This window comes from Chenopodium quinoa, unplaced genomic scaffold, assembly GCF_001683475.1.
Source record: "Chenopodium quinoa cultivar QQ74 unplaced genomic scaffold, ASM168347v1, whole genome shotgun sequence".
NCBI classification, from domain to species: domain Eukaryota; kingdom Viridiplantae; phylum Streptophyta; class Magnoliopsida; order Caryophyllales; family Amaranthaceae; genus Chenopodium; species Chenopodium quinoa.
The window spans coordinates 5,937,140-5,956,372 of NW_018745684.1; the positions used below are offsets into that span (position 1 = coordinate 5,937,140).

A 19,233-nucleotide genomic window follows, 5' to 3' on the forward strand; every position below is an offset into this window, starting at 1 on the left:
AATTATGTTTTTCTGATAAAATTGTGACAGCGTTTAATATATAATTACATACACACTAATGTCGTGTTCATTATACATCATTTTATGACATGTGCTTTAATTTATGTTGGTTGTGTTATGCCTCAGGGTTCATTCTTTTTTTTTTTCCCTCCAAGGATAGATTATTAATGTACATGAAATACTTCATGTGATTATGACTAGTAATTGAATAAATAATAATTTAAGTGTTTTAGAAAGATTTTGAAAAAGATCAAAAGTGTAGGAAAAAGTTTAATTAAAGTAATAAGTAGCTAATTTTACAAAAAATTATAAAGAGTAGAATTAATTAGATGTTACAATGTCTCCGTAATTTTCAAATAAAAAAAATTATATTTTCCATTCAATGGAGATTTAATAAACATTTCTTTGATCACATTCAAAAGTTTACACAACTCTCACCAAAAATACATGTGAAGGTTTCTCACTGTTCACTTATCGAACCCTTTTTTTCTCTCCCTTTAATTTCCTCGATTCAAACGTGCAGTTGGCATCATTCAATATATTGATATCAAGCATATATACTTGCATGATGTTCAATGTGCACCGAACCTCTCTAACACTTAGCTTGCTAGCGCTAACCTCTCAAAAAAAAAAAAAAAAAAAAAAAAACATACATACAAGTGCATAGTTATAGAAGAACATGACATTAATAACAGTATAATAAAAGAACATGGACATGTTATTTTATTTTAAATTAAATAATATATCACAAAGTATTATGTCATAAAAGCCAAAGTTTTTTTTACACGTGTAATTGTGTTCTTTTGGTGCATAATGAGCATGGTGCAAATGCATGTATCCTTTATTATTTAATTTGTGGTTGACGCCCACACCACCCATTCGAGCTTCCAGTATGTGGTTCCTACAGGCGTGGGTACCTTGCATCATACAACCACTTTGCGGAAAGAACATATTATACAAATGTAAAGAACATATAGCTGTAATGAAAAGAACATACTATTAAAATATAATGAACATATACCTAAAGTAAAAAAATATATATTTGCACCAAAAAAGAGTGAAAAGAACATATGTTCATGTTCTTTGATTGTCAATGTAATGTACTTTTATTTGTGATATAATGTTCATTACTTAGTGTGTATTGTTCTTTGATTTTGTCTTAAAATTATGGTGGGTATATATAAATAATGTTCATTACATAATATTTTCATGTTCCTTATTAACATTACAGATGTTCTTTAAATATATATAAAAAAAAAAATGGATGTTCTTTATAAAACAGCTATATGTTCTTTATAAAATAAATGTATGTTCTTTACAAAATAGTTACATGTTCTTTCCACGTTTTTTGTCTGTACACTGTACCTTAAAATTTTCATTTGAACTTCAAGGCTATGTTTGGCAATGATGGTTAATGTCTACATATGATGTGGTTGTGCTTTACTTAAATGGCTCAAATTTAGTGATAGACTTAATTAATAATAGTTGACTTATTTCATAGTTGAATTTATTATTGATAAAACTTAAGTTAAGTTTGACTTTTGTTGATCAAAACAATATACACTATATTTTTCTTAAGGAGTTGAATAAAACACTACTAAACAAATTATCTTATTTCATGTGTGGATTGATTCCTAATTTATATACACTGCCCTTCAATTTTTCCTTGTTTTTCTTATGTTTTGGATGAAGATTCAAGAGCTACCATTCTTAATACAAAAGTCAAAAAGATTTCACAATTTATTAGGCTCTTCTTCCCTCCTCTACCCATGCACCTATCATTCTATCACTAATATTCAATAATTATGTATAACCCCTTCAAAAAAAAAATGTAGTAATATATAGGATAAATAATAATAAAAAAAGTATCCAATAATAATTTATGTGTTGCTTTTCCCTTTTAATAGCTTGTGTTAATCTTTCCTTTTCCTTAAAAAAAAAAGAAAAGAAAAAGAAGCACACACGCATTTTTTTTTTCCTTTTTGGTTTTGTATTCCAATGATATTTTTTTGGTGGCTAAATTAGGATTTTGTTTTGCCAACACATACCAATTTGCATGACATTTTCTATGATTTTTAGCTCATGAATTAATTTGCTGGTCCTTCTAAAGTTCTAATTATAGAGATATTCGATAACTTTTCACCATTAAAACATTTTGTTTCTTTGCACAAAAGAGAGACAATGACTATTCAGTGTTTTAGTAGAAATGTATACTTATTTTTAGGCAAAAACAAAATTTTTTGGATGTCTGAAAAAAGAGTTATGTGAGGCTTTCAAATTACATAATTCAAACAAAAAGGCCAGAAAGATTAATTTCCACCGGTGGCCTATTGACTTATGTACTACGTATATACAACAATATTGATTTTTGTCGGATTGTCACTAAATTAAGATCAAGTTTCTTTTAAGCTGAATTGAATTGAACTGAAAAAATAAATTAAATTGTCCAAATTAAATTAACATGAACTAAGTTAAACTGAACTAAAACTGAAAATAAATCCAAAGAACAGAATACAAGACTTCGTCTTTTGGCAAAAACAATTATAGCCACCCTACGTCACTACATTTACAATAATGTCATACATACGCACCCCGAATTGTTGCTTGCGTTTGATGGATTTTGTAGGTGGGTGTAGCAATCAACAATTCAACACCCACTAATTATTTCGAAAGTTAAAATATTAAAAGTAAAATACACAATGGTTGGTTTGTACATCCAGGTGTACCATGCGCATGGTACATCCGCATTAAAGCGGAAAGAACATAACTTATAAATGTAAAGAACATTATTAAATTATAATAGAACACATCATTGAAATATAAAGAACATGGTAAGTTCTGAGAAACTAATTTTAAAAAAAAGGTAATAGATAGTTATTAATTGATTTTTACCACGCATTTAATGTCAAATCATTTCAAAATATTGAGTTTTCTAGAATTTCTCTATCTAAGATTATTTTCTACCAAAAATAATTCAATATTTTAATTTGAAATTTCAAAAATTCAAAATTAAAAATTTCATTTTCAATATGCTTTATTTCAATTTTTTTATAAAAATATGTACAAAAATTAATCATATTTTTTCACCGTTACCAAAAAAACATAAGGGATAAAACAAGAACACACAATGATAAAAAAAAAAAAAAAAAAAAAAAAAAAAAAAAAAAAAAAAACAAAAACATAATACCCGAAATAATATAAGGTTTAAAGAAAACGCATATTAATATAGAAGAACATATTATCTAAGTTAAAAGAACATATTTGTATTATTGAAACCCAACAAAAAACATGTTTAATCTACATATATTAAAGATTTAAAGTATAGTGTTTATAATGTAAAGAACATATAGTTCATATACAAAGAACATATTGATCAAATTTAAAGAACATATTCCATTCCAATAAAAAAAAAGAAAAGAATATGTATACAAGAAATGATAAAAGAACATTTATCATGATACGAAGAACATCATCTTCAACCTCAGAAAATAACACGAAAACAGGAAAAAAAAAATAAAAAAAAAAATACCTTTTCACTCAACAACGAATTAATCAATTACATCATTAAGAGATTATATTGGAACGATAGAATCAACTCCGTTATAACATTGAATCACTTTGAAATTCAAAATTTACCATAGTTTCTCTTTTTATATAAATTCAATTTCTCTCTCTTAACAAAAAAAAAAAAAAAAAAAGAAATTGTATTCACCAAAAGTATTCTATTAATATATAAAATGTAAATAATAAATCGATTTCATGAATCAAGGAATATAAATAACAAATCACTCTCTTAAATCAAAGAGGGAATCGTTTTGATTTTTTTTTTTGCTCACGTACTTTAATTTGTATGCAATGTTCTTTCCGCCTTTTTTAATAATCTTTGTATTACTATCGGGTGTACCTTGCTCATGGTACACCCGGATAAATGCTGAAATTTTCAAAAATCCATATTAAATACAACAATCGACACGAGATTCAAATTAAATACTATTTTAGATGTGTCCAACAAGAACAAGGTCCAGTGGCGGACTTGGGCTTAGACCTGGTGGGTCAAGTGACTCACCAGGCCCAAAAAAAAATTTTAAGTTATTTTAAAAAAAAAAAAAAATTAAAATCAGTTTTCCCCAAAAAAACCAAACACGAATTCAGTTCAAGACTTCAAGCCCTAGCCTTCTTCTCTTCGCGACTTCGCCTCATCTCCATTCTTCAGTTCGCCTCTTCGCTTCGTCCCAGCCAGGCAGCCACCGTTCTCTTCGCCTGGTGGTCGGACGTCGGTGGTCGTGGACTCCGTCCTCTTCGTGGCTTCTCGCATAGTCGCATAATCGCATTTCGAAATCGCTACTCGCTAGTAAGTTGATTTCTAATTTTTATTTTTAATTTCTAATCTTCAAATTAATTCAGTCTAATTAGTTAATTTTATTAAACTTTGGTTGATTTGTTAATTTGTAGTTGGTTGTGCTGCTGAATTGGCGAATTGTTGTCTTGCTGAGTGCGTGCCTCGGTGCCTGAGACTTGAGTGCTGCCGACTGCCGTGCTGCGGTGCTGGCCGACTGCCCGTGGCCCTATTGCAGTGCTGCTCCGCCTGCTCCGCTGCTCGCCTCCGCCTAGCAAGGTAGGTAATCAACTAATCATCAATTGATTCTTTTTGTGAAATCTGTTTTGTGTAATTGTGTTTTGTGTAATTGTGTTTTGTGTAATTGAAATCTCTTGAACTTATTACTTATGTGAAATCTGTTTTGTGTAATTGTGTTTTGTGTAATATGTTTATGTGATTATGTCATTATGTGAAATTGCTTGTATTATATGAACATTTGGTTGTATTTTGTACTGTTTGAATATTTGGATGTATTTTTTAGTACTATTATTTGGTTGTTCGGTAATTTTTTTTTTTTTTTACATACTTGATTATCGATTGTGACCCACCAATCGGAAATTCCTGGGTCCGCCACTGACAAGGTCCAATACGTGTCAAACACTTACGGGACACACATCATCATGCGAAGTGTCATGCAACCAAGATGGAGAACTTGAAAGCTTTCGGGTTGTTTAAATAAAACAAGCTGGTAAATCTTGTAAGTGGGTAAATCTTGTTCGTAATAACATAATCATACAAAAATTTCAATATCCTATAGAGAACTATAAATAGTCATCTAAACAACCTTTCTTTTTTTTAAGCATACAAAATTGGATGGCATTTCTTACTTTAGTGTTAACAAACGTTGCTCTTTTAATCAATTGATTTGAAGAATAAAAATAGGTCTTTGTTTGATAAATTTTATTTTGGAAAAATCTAGCCTCACGATATTAAATAACTAAAGAATAGCGTGCTAATAATTACTCCGTAGCATGTTTTATGTCACCATTGGGACTAGAGATAGGAGGCACACTTAGCTTGTTCATCTTTCCCTCACACTTATATGAAAATGTTATTAGATTAATTTATATGGATATAAAATTCCATAAATAAAATACAAGAAAAAAAATAATAACATGTTATAAAATAAGGAGAAACATGATAGAGATTGTGAGTAAATCGATCAATATATTTTCAATTCCATAAGACGGGGGTATATATATACAATATAACTAATGTTTGCTTAGATAATAATAAACCCTACATCTAGAACATTCTGAAATGATAAAGGAGGATAATGGATATCCACAAAATATAATATTTCATACCACTCCCCCTTGGATGTCCATTATCGAAGATTGTGCCTCGTTAAAACCTTATTAGGAAAAACTCTGTGGGATAAAAACCTAATGAAGGAAAAAGAGTACAACATTCTTTGTAATACGCTCGAGATGCCGCCTCATTAAAAACCTTACCAGGAAAAATCAATGTGGGAAAAACCATGGCCAAGGGAAAAAGAGTGCAGCGCGTATTTTCTCCCCCTGATAAATACATAACTTGAGATCTTCTAGTACCGCAACAATGAATCCAATATGGTTGGATATCTTCACATATGTAGTAAAATATCACTCGTTGATCTTTGATCCTCCTAAAGTGAAATTGCATCTTCAAGTCTTCACGCGAACATGTGAAGTGTCTTCATTTCACCATACATGTGTTTATCTCTAGTATCATTATTTCAAATCTTTGTTTAATAGTTGATTTAAAGGTTAAACTTATGCGGTTATGACTTCTTCTGGAAGTCGTTAATAATAAATATTGATGATCATTATTTGATCAAACATTCATTAATAATAATTTAATGACAAACTTGATATTATTAATGTCGTTCTTCAATCTCACATGAATTATAATATAACACATGTAATTATATATGCTAATCATGGTTCTTCTGGACCATAAGAAAACATTCTCACGCATAATTATTCCATTGATATTCTTTAGACGTTTCATAAATGACATGATAGCTCTCTTGCAAATATAAATAGTAAATCTCATTAACTCTCATGTGCTCAAACTTCAGGTTGAGATGTAAATGATGTAGTCAAATAGACCAAAACTTTGATAATAATTATAATATTCAAAGTATAAAATTTGTAAGGTTGAATATATAAATATATTGTACATAATTTCTTCAGGAACTTTTCTTAAATGATTCATAACATGCTATTAAATTGATGTCATCAATAATTTCATTACAACTATAAACCCATTGGATTACAACTATAAACCCATTGGAATATAAATATTTCTTTGTAATTTTCCATCAAAGTTACAAATACGCCTTACTATACTTTGAATGAACATTCACATATAACACAATTATTGCATAGAAACTAGTGCATGCAATATGAGATATAGAAATCATGATAAGATGTTATGCAAAATATATACAATGAGTAATGCACCTAACAACTTCATATGCATGCAATAAGTAATCCAGTAACCTATAACTCACACATGCACATAAACATAAGACTTAAAATAATGCAAAACACTGTACAGTGTGGATTTAAAAATCCATATTTCATTGGACTTCAGGTCCATGATAAACTTATGATCATTATTATTATGTCGACATCAAAATGGACATATATTTCAAATCCCTAATTCACAAGTTCATTCTATTATGCATATGCATATTATTCATTGGTTCCATTGTGTACCGGCATCATAAAATTCCTTTAACATACATTCCACATGCTATTTTACTATGATATCTGAATACATTTCTCATTGGTACCATCACAACTTTTCTTACATCATAGGCCATCTATTATAATAACTCAGATATCTATACCACTTTTGGGGTATTTCATACACTAAAGTATTTATATACTATTACACTGTTAAAAGTGTTAACTGCACTATCTTGCCACATATCATGTCTTTATTTTGGAACCGGTCATACAACCTACACTTCAGGTGTAGAGATTCTAGTATAATTGGCAAGATTTTATCTCAATGTATACACATAATATGACCAAAATGTATCTTCAACGCTATGCAACATAAGTCATAACTGAATACAAATCAAATCATAAATGTGCAACATATCTTGATAATATATAGACAAAAGTTGGCATATAACTTTTCAAACTACCTTTATAGGGATCATCAATTATATATTTTCCGATTTTTCCAACTTTTGCTAATTCTTCTCCCCTAAGTTGGTAAAATATCTCATTTATAGGGACGTCTAGTTCTATACCAACTTATCACATAAATTTGCATTAAAATTCATTTCATTGGGAGGATCATAATCAAAATTTATCTCTCAGAACATTTGTATTAAATAAGTCTAATTTGGAGAACAATTTCGATGAAAAATCATTTCTTCATTAACTTTATATTGCATGTGTATTTATTGTTACACTTTCCATAATATGTTCTCATCTGGAAATCAATGTCAATAGGAAGACATGTGCTGTGCAGCTGTACGTTTTTTCTTCCTTTTTAATTTTTTATGTGCTGACATATAATAGCCCCAATTAAAAGAGTTGGTATACAAGCGTAAATCACTTGCTAGTAATTCTACTAGATGGTGATCTTCTGGATCTTTAAAAAAATTAAATAGTGTATTTGATGAGCTTTTGGTCAACTTATAATTGACAATAAAATATAAGTTATTCAGGTGAACTTCTGGTCACCCTACTCTTTCGTATATATAAAAAAAAAATTCAAAACCTATTAACTCTTGAAATTTTCATCAAACACAAATTGTTATAGTTCAATCTCAATGTTATATCTTGTCATTCAATTCATTTCATATATCTAACATTGAGAGAGTGTCAGCACATTATCAAATGAAACTTCAGGTTTTTATAACGGGTAATTATTAAACCCAGATGGCCTAATTTAATTATCACATCCAATCACTTCTCTAAATTTGAACTTTGGTCAGTTTTCCAACACTAGTGATCAGTTTATTAAACTTACTTTATGCATGGCCATGAATATGATGTGATATTTGAACACCAACATGTGTTTCTTTATACAATTGGCAAGACAATAAACTAATATTTTTCTAATAATTGCTCATGCTCTGCCGGAGTTGTGACTATAATCTTGATACATGTTAAGCTTGTTGGACATTTTATACTCTTCTGGAGTATTTTATATAATTATGGTACATATTAATTTTACTAAAAGTGATTTCTTCTAGAAATGTAATGGGATTTATCACTTTCTCAAATTTGTCATTGTCAATAATTGTTCCTTTCCTTTTCGACGATACTAAATTATCTTTAGAACCTACTGATCTATCACGCTTCAGGTGTGCTATAGGTTCATTAGCAATTGATGTTGTCCTTCTGGGACATCAATTTTGATTGTAGCATTAACAACTAGTATATATGATCAATGACATTTATTTTTATCCATCTGCAGGATGGTATCGTTTCAAAATATTTAATTAACATGTCGCCTCTTTTATTAAATAAATAGTTGATATTTAATTTAATGTATGTACCAAACTGACCATCAATATATTTTATTATTTATGTGCAAGGATTACATAAAATAATGGAATAAATACAATCTCCCCCTAATCCTTGCATATGGGGCATGAAATGAATCCAACATTAAATCTCATCCAACTTTTAAGGCATAAATTCTTTTACCAATGCATGTATCAAGCATAGTAAATTTATTCTTATAAACTCTTATTCGTAAATATATTTTACAAGTAAGCTTCCCACAATATCATCTATCTCTTGTTCAAATAGATATTGTGCAATCATGTTTAATTTGCAGATCATATAACTTTTGCATGAATTATATTTATCACGGAAACATGCATATATCATCTCAATCATACAATTATTTCTCATTCATTTTTGGGTATAAGAATCTAGTACTCTATGAATCATTAATAATCACCTAAAGTGTGGTACCTATAATAACCACCAAATTAAAAGACATTATGTCAACTTTTCTAATCTTTTGTATTATTATTATTATTATTATTATTATTATTATTATTATTATTATTATTATTATTAAATCACATTAGTATGTAGTGGATATCTAAGCAACATGCTTTACCTTTGTAGATCATGCACATTTCTTTGTACTATTCTTAAGGGTTTTTGGGCCCTTTATAAGTTCAAGAAATTTTAAGTCTATGTACGTGAGTACTCTTTATAAATCTAAGAAACTTTAGGTCCGCACATCATGTTTTACTTTGATTCCAATAATCCAACTTCAAGTAGGTACACAATACTATAATGGAATTTAATCACACATCAAGTAACATAATATATATAGTATGCATGTCATTATAGAGCATTAACATGTAAATTAATAGTAGTATACTACTTGTTTTATCTATTTTACTCGAAATTATAAGTATCCATGTAACAATCATTATCATTAGCTCATCACAATGCAAACTACAATTTACATTCACCGTCAAATAAATAACAATAAATATTCATGTAGTCATTAAAATACGTATCATGAACACTTCACGCATAGCAGTTAGAACACTTCACGCATCAATGTAACACTAAAGATTAGTACTCCGTATTACCATAAACATTTCAATAGCATTTGGTCTCATCATCTTTGTCATCATGTTATAATCATTATCCTTAAAACTGAAAATGATATGACATAGAAATACTATATATTCCACCATAACATTTATTCATGCATGATTCCATAAATCACAATATTACCTACAGTATCATATGAAAGATTAATTATTGTATTATAAATATACACGCTATAAATATAAAGCTCATACAAAACTACAAATGATCAATCTATATCAAGCATAAGTATATATAGTATTCTAAGATCATAGGGTATTGTTTTAATTAATATTATACTTCAACTAGATAATTATAGTATTGTGCATATAAAAACAAAATATGATCATGGCAGTAGCAGCTATTGGAAAACAATAAATAGGCTTATGCTAGCTAGGTTACATAAGCTATAGAAACTATGACATATTAACATTTAACAAGCTATAGGATATACATTGACTAAACAAGAAATTAAAATTAATCAATGTCGAACTAGTAAGAGTTAGTAATAGAAAACTGATATACAAAGCAATGCAATACCCAGTATAAACTACTAGGCGTCGTTAATTATATAGTTGATTTTCAGTCAAGAGGCTTATACCAATTATAAAATTACAATTAAAAGGAAATATACTATTTAGTGGATTATTCCTTGTGGAAGCTATACAAAATTTAGAGTAATATGAAGTCACATGATCCAAATCTCTTAAATAAACCTACTAGCATATTGTACATGCTGCTAATGGAGGATCATGAAGGGATCAAGATTACAACAATTATTATACAAACGAAACCAGAAAGTGTAAGGCCAGGTAGTGCGCAAACCATAACTGAGCAAATTACACAAATTTACTCATTGACCCAAGTTTAGGAAATAGATTAAGAGATAGAACATAAAATCTCAATCACAATCAAGACAAGTGATAAAGTCCATAATCAACACAATTTATTAATGGACATAACAAACAAAAATTAGCAAAATTATTGAAACTACATCATGGCAAGTCACCTAGCAATTAACCACATATAAACAACTTTAATCTCAATACAATCACCAAGATGAGTTAAACTACCTTATAAATCAGTTTCAAATTCTAAGTCAACCCCAAAATTACAAGACAAAACAACATAATAATAAATTATGCATAAAAGGGGACATACACACGCAACATATTATGTTAAGTTATTTAACAATAACAAAATAATTGAGAAGGAACTTCCCTGACATCGAGCACAAGTCCGATCGCCCTTTGTCATATGTATAAGATTATGAGGCAGAATGTATGGTGGATCTCCTTGAATTACCGAACAATTAATGGTCATGATGATTATGGGTTTGAATACATTTTCGGCTTCGATCAAACTAACGTATGCCACACAAATTCTTGACGTAAATATCGAGTTAATTAGTTTAACCCAATTTGATTGTTACTCATACTACACACGATTCAATATAAAGCTATGGTGCTGATAACGTGTTATAAAAATAAGGAGAAACATGATAGAGATTGTGAGAGAATCGATCAGTATATTTTTAATTCCATATGACGGGGGTATATATATATATATATATATATAGGGTTTGCTGATATAACAATAAACCCTAGATCTAGAACATTCTGAAATGATAAAGGAGGATAATGAATATCCACAAAATATAATATTTCATAACATAACATACTTTTTCTGTTTTTTTTACTTGACCAGCTTTAACTTTTACACTAATTACCACCCCTTTTTTGACTATATTTTGTGAAGTATATATAAAGAAAAACATATTCATGTAGGATCTTGTTGGAATCTTCTCAATAAGTACTACCGCAATATATAACTTTTATAATAATTATTTGTAAAACATTAAAGCTATTAACGGTTAAAGTTGTGCATTGACAAGCATGATAAAAAAAACAGGTGAAGTAAAAAGAACGGATGAAGTATATGAAAAAAATAAAAATAAATTAATAGTGCGCATTATTATTATACAACTAGACATATGATTACAAACATATTTTTCCCAAGATTATTTTGAATAGGCTCCATTTATTTGTTTATTTTTTTAAAGGCTTCATATGTCATATAAAATGATTTCTCTTCATCACACTAGTGGAAAAACACTATTAGCAACTGACGAAAAATTGACTTTTAGGCTTTTAGCAAATAGCCTGGCACGTAGGATTGCAATTACGGGCTACAATTGCACGCAGTCGACATATTTATTATCCAGTTGCGAAAAGTCAATTTTTAAAATGTTTTCTTTAATTATTTTGCTAAAGGATGGAAAACAATTTTACAAATTCTTAAATGGACCTGGTTTACACTAATTTATTGTGAACCACTAATATTAGAGAAAGTATGGTTGTTTTATTAACAAAAAAGGGTCACTATAATTTAAAAAAAGTCACTATGTTGAAATAAAAATCATTTTGGTAATATATAGGCCTAAGTGGTTATTTTTGTAATGAAATATTTTATATACTGATCAATATGAATAATAAAGGCTACTATGCTAAAATTAGGGTAATAGCGTCGTATTTCAAGTTCACAATATTATTAAACGTTGTAGTAGTTTTAATAAAGGTTACTATGTTAAAAATAAGGTTACTATGTTAAAAATAATGGTCACTATGTTCAATATAATGTCAGTTGCGTGTGTATAGACCTTTGGTCCACAATAATATTATTGTGGACCAGGTCCACGCAAGTCTTTTTGAAACAATTTTCTCAAATGTAAAAATCTATTACAAAATTGTTTTCTTCTACAAAATATTATATCTCATATTTTCCTCATTGTTTTACAAATCTATGAAGTATTATTTTATCTTCTTCATTTTTTCCTCCCTTTATTTTTGCTATTTCATTTTTTCAATAAGTTTTCATGCACATACAAAAACAATGAGAAATTTTTTTTGACAATCATATCTTCCACTAAAAATTATTTTTCTTAAAAAATATTTCCATCCAATTCAATCAACCAGAATTTAAACCTAAAAATTATATGTTCATAATATCAACTTTGTATAATCTTTACTTATATTAAAAATATAAATTATCAAACTTATCAGTTTTTTTAAAACCATCAAATTTATCCGTTATAATATACTTTGTACGTATTCCTTGATTATGCATTTATAGGTTGTGATATGAAATTTTCACAATTTCAATTGTTAACATATGCATCATCGACCACAATAGGCAAGAAAAGGATTTGATCTTGATCTAATTATTCTAAACCAAATAATTTTGGGTATGTTTATGCTCATACTTATTGTTATAGAATAATATAACAATTGATCCTCGTGTGAGTCGTTGTACATCTTGGCCATCTTTTTCGATTAAATATGTAGGTTTTAAAGTAGGAAAAATTAGAAATAATAATCCCAACTTTCACGAATTTTGTTTCAATAATTCCAACTTTGGATTATTCTGAAATAATCCGAACTTTGGGGGTTGTTGTTTTTCTTCAATCCCAAAAACCGGTGACCGGTTGAATGGTTTTTTTTTTTTTTTAAAAAAAGTGATACGTGTCACAAGTTAATTGGTTAATGAAAATTTAATAATAAAAAAAAACAACAAAATAAAAAAAAAAATCAGAAAAGTAGAAAACCCTTGAATCCGACCACCACCTATGGACGCCGGCCACCAGCCATGAAATCCGGCTAGCCATGAAACCCGACCACCAACCACGAAATTCAGCCAACACCCACGATATCCGGCCACCAGCCACGAAATATGTCCCTAGCCATGAAATCCGGCCAAACCCCTTTTCATTTTCTCTCCCCTCTCAATTCCCCCAGTCACGAACTCCGGCTGGCACACCGGTTATGAAGCTCACTTGAAACCCCTCCCCTACTCCCGAAAACACCTAACCCACCCCCTAAATTTGCGAAACTCCCTTGAAGTTGCGATTTGGGGTACCGATGGCTGCGATTTTGCAATTTTGGGGTTCCGATGGCTGCGATAGCCACCACCACCACCACCACCACTCGAAACTCCTATTCCACCCTTCTCTAACTCTCGAAAACCCCCCACCATCGAAAACCCTAGGTGGTAGGGTTTTGAGGTGGGGGAAAGGCGGTTTGGGGTTTTTAGGAGTTGGGGAGGGGTTTACTTCGTGGTTGTTTGAGGGAATGGCAGGGGATTTTGGGAAGGGGGGAAGTCGGCGCTGGAAAGGGGCGGCTGGCCGGCAGGGAATAAGCGGCGGTCTGGGCACGGGCTGGTGGTGTTAAGGTGGGTCTGTGAGGGAAGGAGAGGTTGGCTGATGTTTTGTGATTTTTGGGTTTTTTATTTTGTTTATTTATTTTTAAAATTTTTTGGACCATGACATGTGTCAAGTGACCTGATGTAATAGGTCATTGACTTCTGTTGACCGGTTAGGGATTGAAGAAAATCAACACCTCCCAAAGTTCGGATTATTTCAGAATAATCCAAAGTTGGGATTATTAATACAAAATCTGTGAAAGTTGGGATTACTATTTGTAATTTTTCCTATAAAATACAACTCAATTTTGATATACATATATATTTCTAGCTATTTCATTCTAGAGATAACATATTTCTCTACAAACAGTCCGAACTGGGAAAATGGGCCGCATCGACACTAGACCGAATTAAACAATGTAGTTTTCGGGTTGAAAAATTAATTTTTCTGGTCTTCATTCAAACTCGAAATCCGTTAAAATTTAGTCTAGCTTGGATCAAATCTACTTTTTTTTTTTTTTTTTTTTTTTTTTTTTTTTTTTTTGCTAAAAATTATAAACGAAATCTTAAAAAGAATTTAATTTATGTTTAATAAATTGGGATTCCATGATTTATAAGATTTTTTTGTATTATTATACTTATAAAGAAGACATTAAAATATTCTTATAAAAGAAGACATTAAAATATATTTTTTCCTTTAACTACTTTTTTTTTTCTTCATAATATCATTAAATTTTTTGAAATTTTCCAAAAAATACTTTGTAATTGGTTCAAACCGACTTGGTCCAGGTTTTGGACATGTTTTCTTGGCCCGGTTCAAGTTGACATGTCCGGTCTTTGAATCTTGAAATTAAATTCTTTGGTCTTCAGTCCGGTCCGTTGAACACCCTAGTTACAACATTACGTACATCTTTTGCTCATATCATGTGATTTTGTACATGTACACTATCTAATTTGCATTCTCTCCTGATAGAGTATAAAACACATTTTTGAGCTTTAACCATTAGCTTAAACTTTTAGTTGAGTTGGTCTTTCAACATGGTATCGGAGCCAACATGACACAAAGGTCACGGGTTCAAATCTCATCCACCCCTCACTTTCAAGTGGAATATTTCGTGCTGGGTATGTGGAAGGTCGAGGAAGTATATTTGGAGGGTTGTGAGACAAAATAAAACATAAAATAATATAACAAATGTACTAGGAAGAGAGAGATAAAGAGAGTGAAAAAAGGGTAGGGTGGGGCCCACCTTTCTGTCAGAAATGGTTTCACGTGCAAAAAAGACAAAAATGAATTGGGACCACAACTATTGAGAATATATTTGTACCACTGAGTATTTTTGTAAGTACCACTGAAATTGTATTGTGTACCACTGAGAGTGTGTTTTGTATCAGTGAAACTCCAATGGGGTATTATTTGACAGCCTAATGAGACATTTGAACCTTTTTTGAAATACCACTAAAATGATATCTTGTACCACTGATAGTGTATTTTGTACCACTGAATCTACAATGGAAAAATTCAAATCCCGCATGAAATGACCAACCTGCCCCTGCGAGACACTTCTAAATATCTCTCAACCCTTCGTTTGGAACACCTCGTGGAGGGCCTATGCCGCAAAGCTTTTGGTTGAGATGATCCTTTAACATTTCCGTTTTAATGATTGTGAAAGGAATGGTGTCCTTCCAACAAGTGTATTATTCCGATAGAGGGTTCAGAATTATTAGAAAGCTAATTCTTCAGTAAGGTCAAGTGATCGGAATGCCAAGGTGGAGGCCGCTTCCGATTAGTAATATTAATGCATAATTAATATTACGGCTTAATCTTGACCAAACGCTTCGGGTCGCATCCCTATCGAATAACCTATCCGAATCGACGAATCAATCCGAAGGATTAGATGAGTCATTAGAGTATTACGAACAAAGATGTCGGATATCGAGCTTAGAGCGTCGAGACCGAGCGTCGCAAGTCGAGTCGAATTTAGAATTCGACGAGACATAGAATCAAGCAAGAGACAAGTACGAGCCAAACCGTAGCCTCGCATTGGCCTAGCCATGTGAGTGCTAGGCTAGGCGAGGGCACCAACCGCATGCATGCTAGCGTGGTGGGCATCGCACCCAGCCACACGCATAGCTGCAGCTAGGCTGCGCTTAGCATGCAAGCATGGTGCATGCCTTGCGTATGCATGTTATGTGTGCTTTCTAGCATGTTAGGGCCTAGCGCTTAGCTCTTCGCAGCCTCACACCAAGCAGCGTACTCGCACAGCACATGCATCATATCAGCGTGTTGTGTGTACGTGTGCGTAGATGTGCGTGCTAGCGTTCCAGCACCAAGCACCACGCCACTCGCATAGCAGCATGCACCAAGCAGCAGCAGCATCGCATGCGTATGCGCTGGCTAGCTGCGTGCTTGCTGGCTGCGCGTATATTGCATGTTGGCTGGCTGGGCTGCCCAGCCTTGGTGCTAGGCGCCAGCTGGCAGCCAAGGCAGGCTGCCATCCAGCCAAGTGGCGAGGTGGTGTGCGGTTTTGTGTGGGGACCGATTTTAAGGGATTGCTTGGTGAGTAAGGGGATTTGGTCCCCCCCCCCCCTTGAATGGTCCTCACCTACTCTCTCCCTCCATGTGACACTTGGAGCTTGTTGATTGATCTTGCATTTTATTTTGTTTTTGATTAAAATAAAATTGAGGAAAATGCAAATATCCCACATTGATGGGAAAAGGGAGATCAAGGCTCCCTTCCCTATATATTCCCAAGTTTTGGGTTTGGGAAAAATCACTTGAGTTGAACTCAATAAGGCATCTCATCATTAGTGAGAAAACCTTTAAGTTCGTAATACTCTAGTTTTATTTGGTCAAGTCCCGACTAACCTTCGGGATTAAGACCGGTCGAGTAGGGTTGACAAAAACTGACCCGACCCGAAAACCCGACCCGAACCCAACCTGAAAATAGCGGGTTAGGGTTGAGATTTTCGACACGAAAACTTAAATGGGTTGACACGAACCCGACCCGAAATTAAATGGGTTAGGTTAAGGTTGAAAATTCTAACCCGAAAATGACCCACTTAACCCGAAATTATTTTTGGGTCAAAATTAGGTCAGGTTAACCTGAACCCGACCCAATAACCCGAACATGTATTAGTTAGATTAGAAAAAAAATAAATAAATAAAAAAATAAAAAAAGAAACCTATTTATTTATGTATATAATTCGGCCCAACCCAATTAGGTTCTTATTATAATACGAAGTATATATAACAGAAAACCCTAAAATCCCAAATAGCTTTCAATTCCTCACACATTCTCAAGCTCTCAGCCGCTCTTTCTCTCCTATATTTCAATTTTCTCTCTCTTCAATTTTCAAGTTCTCAAATTTCAAACCTTAAAGTCCTTTGTGAGTCGCTCTCTATCTTCGACTTTCTTGATCTCCTTCACGTTTTAAACGTTCAACCAAGGTAATTTGCTCATTTCGAATTTTCTTTTATACGTTTTTGTTTTTTTTTTCTTTTTAAATTACGGTTTTGTTTTAGAATTTTGTTGTTGATGTTGTTAATATGCTTAAATTTCTGTTGTTAATTTTTATTGTTGTTGATTTGTTGATATAAATTATACATGTTCATACAATTTTTTATATAATTTCTTTTATACAGTTTTGTCAAATTTTTCTTTGATAGTTATGTTTGATTTGTGATTTGAAGGTACTCTGTGGAAGAAGCCAATTAGATCCAACGGTAATAGCTTGATGCATGTGCGAAATTTGGGTCAGATCTTAAGCTACTTCAAGTAGAAGCTCACAAATTCAGAAGTTCTCTAATTTGCTGATTTCGAATTTTCTTTTATACGTTTTTGTTTTTTTTTTTGTTTTTAAAATACGGTCTTGTTTTAGAATTTTGTTGTTGATGTTATTAATATGCTTATATTTCTGTTGTTAATTTTTATTGTTGTTGATTTGTTGATATAAATTATACATGTTCATATAATTTTTTATATAATTTCTTTTACAGTTCTGTCAATTTTTTTTTAATAGTTATGTTTGATTTGTGATTTGAAGGTACTTTGTGGAAGAAGCCAATTAGATCCAACGATAATAGGTTGATGCATGTGCGAAATTTGGGTCAGATCTTAAGCTACTTTAAGTAGAAGCTCACAATTTCAAAAGTTCGCTACATGAGAAAAATTTATGTAAATTATTTGCATTATAAAATGTAAATTATTTATTTATTTTTTTGCTTTGAATAAATCTATGTAAATTATACGTATGTAATTTGTGAATTTATACATCTGTGAATTTACCATATTAAATTGATTCTAATACGAATTAACAATACCAAATCTGCCAAAAAAATTAATAAATAAATAAATATATATAAAAAAAATCAGGTCAATTCAGGTTAGATTCGGGTTGACCCGAACCCGAAAAAATCAGGTTCGGGTTAAGCTTTATGACCCGAAATATTAAACAGGTCAGGTTCGGGTCGGGGGTTTTCAACCCGAAACCGAAATGACCCAAACACGAACCCGACCCGACCTGATCTGTTTGCTAGCCCTACGGTCGGGTCGGGTCGAGGGTGCGAGCTGTAGGAGGTCGTCGCACTTGCGTGGCTCGAGCTTTGAAGTAAGAGCTCGTGAATCGAGCGAAGCACACGTCAAGGGTAAGAATGTCTTTTCTCTTTCTCTCTCTTATGTTGTTAACTATGTGATTGGATGTTTAGTTGCTTTAATTAGTGGGCGGGTCTTGGGCGGGTTTCTCTTTCGCATAGCGTTGGACGCTACCAACATCCAAGAGCTTAGCCACGAGTGTTGTCATAAGCCCTTATGCCTTGTGTGGATGGAGTTAAGTCTTCATCCTTTACTCCCAGCATTCTTGCAATACGAAATGGGCATACGTTAATTGCTGAGCCATTATCTACAAGGGTCATGGGCACATTCATTTTTTTGCAAACTACTGTGAGATTCAAGGCTTTATTGTGTTTATCTCCTTCCGAGGGTAAATCCTTGTCAGAAAAGGTAGTCAAGTTGATGGGACTAGGGAGGCCACTTGTAAGGAAGTTAGCTAACCCCTCTGCAGTAGTTTCAGAATCTATCCCTACTT

General features: G+C 31.8%; 1 long non-coding RNA gene across 1 annotated transcript; it reads left to right on the forward strand.

The window, feature by feature from the left end:
• The first annotated feature begins 17,023 nt into the window (after window positions 1-17,023).
• Window positions 17,024-18,459, forward strand: LOC110717776. The gene is made up of 2 exons (XR_002510790.1): window positions 17,024-17,596; window positions 18,193-18,459. It is a non-coding gene; the product is annotated as an uncharacterized LOC110717776 (long non-coding RNA).
• Window positions 18,460-19,233: the final 774 nt, after the last annotated feature.